The sequence below is a fragment of the Eptesicus fuscus genome, chromosome 15, assembly GCF_027574615.1.
Source record: "Eptesicus fuscus isolate TK198812 chromosome 15, DD_ASM_mEF_20220401, whole genome shotgun sequence".
NCBI lineage: Eukaryota > Metazoa > Chordata > Mammalia > Chiroptera > Vespertilionidae > Eptesicus > Eptesicus fuscus.
Genome location: NC_072487.1, coordinates 10,486,355 through 10,488,314, shown reverse-complemented (window position 1 = coordinate 10,488,314; position 1,960 = coordinate 10,486,355). Strand labels below are relative to the sequence as shown.

At 41.2% G+C, this 1,960-nt stretch overlaps 1 pseudogene; it reads right to left on the bottom strand.

Moving 5' to 3' along the window:
- Positions 1–650: 650 nt before the first annotated feature.
- On the bottom strand, positions 651–1,406 carry LOC103299817 (glyceraldehyde-3-phosphate dehydrogenase-like; annotated as a pseudogene).
- Between the last annotated feature and the right edge of the window lie 554 nt (positions 1,407–1,960).

Sequence of the window (1,960 nt, the reverse complement as noted above, 5' to 3'; positions counted from 1 at the left end):
ACAGACAAAAAAAAATTTTTTTAAAAATCAATACTAGCTAAATAATTCCCATAAAGTAACAGGTAAAGCATCAACAACTCAATAAAGAAATCACACACAAAAACCCCTAAAACCACACATAATGGGGCAAAAGACATGAGAAGGCATTTCACAAGAGAGAAAATACATAGGCTAGTGAATATATTAGAAGATGTTTGAACTCCATTCATTGTCAGAGCAGTGTTATTCAAAATATTATAAGATATCATTATAAAAAGCCTGCCTGTATCCTGTGTTGGAAGTGACATCTACTTTATATCTCTTATACATTTCTGGTGGGGGTGTGAAATGTTAACATTAAACTATAGTTTAATGCGTACTAGTGTATGATAGAGAGAAACTTGGTGAGATCTATTTGATTAAGGTCGCATCTGTGCCCCATCTTTAAAGATGGCCCACGGAACATTTATTACCAAACATTGGCTCCTTTCTCTCCATGTCCACTGCCTTTCTGCCCTTTTAGGTCCCAAACTACCACTAGCCCTCCCTTCTCCTTGGCTCAAGATGGCATACTACCTTAACTTTTCAATCTGTCCTGGGTTTTCATACTGTAATGGAACCCCATGTGTACACAAGTAATAAATGTGGGCATCTTCTCCTGTTAATCTGCCTCAGAAAAATGTACAAGGTGGGAGGACAATTAAAATTTTTGGGGGTGGGGACACGGAAAGCCATGTGAGCTTCCCATTCAGCTCAGGGAATACCTTGCCCACAGCCTTGGCAGTGCCATAGAAGCAGGGATGATGTTCTGGGCAGCCCCTCGGCCATCACGCCACAGCTTCCCAGAGGGGCCATCCACAGTCTTCTGGGTGGCAGTGACGGCATGGACTGTGGTCATGAGTCCCTCCACAATGCCAAAGTTGTCATGGATGACCTTGGCCAGGGGAGCCAAGCAGTTGGTGGTGCAGGAGGCATTGCTGACAATCTTGAGAAAGTTGTCATACTTGTCATGGTTCACACCCATCACAACCATGGGGGCATCTGTAGAAGGGGCAGAGATGATGAGATGATGAGATGACCATCTTGGCTGTGCCCTTCAAGTGAGCCCCAGCCTTCTCCATGGTAGTGAAGACACCGGTGGACTCCACCACATACTCTGCACCAGCATCACCGCATTTGATGTTGGCGGGATCTCACTCCTTGAAGATGGAGATGGGCTTTCCATTGATGACAAACTCCCTATTCTCAGCCTTGACTGTGCCTTTGAACTTGCCATTAATAGAATCATACTGGAACACGTAGACCATGTAGTTGAGGTCAATGAAATGGTCATTGATGGAGACAATATCCACTTTGCCAGAGTTAAAAGCAGCCCTGGTGAGTAGGCACCCAATGTGGCCAAATCCGTTCACTCTGACCTTCACCATTGTGTCTCAGCGTTGTGGCTGCTGGAACAGCACAGGAGGAGAGGCTGTCTGATGAACAGGAGGAGCAGAGAGCCTAATTTTTTCACCCCCACAATTTCTTTGGATGAAAGGAATAAAAGAAATAGGAGAATAGCAGGGGAGAGACCGTGGAGCCAGAAATAAGTTACCATGAAAAATCTTGCCTTTAGGGTTTTCTTTGTAAGTGATCATGTCATCTGCTGAGACAATTTAACTTATTCCTTTCAGAATTAAATACATTTTATTTCATTTTATTGCCAACCAATAAAATGTTAGAACTAACAAATGAATTTAGTAATGTTTCAGGATACAAAACTAATATAAAAATCAGTTACATTTATGCACACTAAAAATAAAATATCCAAAAAATAAATGAAGAAAAATAACCCAACTACAATAGCATCAATAAGAATAAAATACTTAGGAATAAATGTAACCAAGGAAGAGGAAAATCTGTACAATAAAAACTATAAAAATTAATGAAAGGAACTGAGGAAGACACAATGAAATGGAAAGATATCCCATATCCATGAACT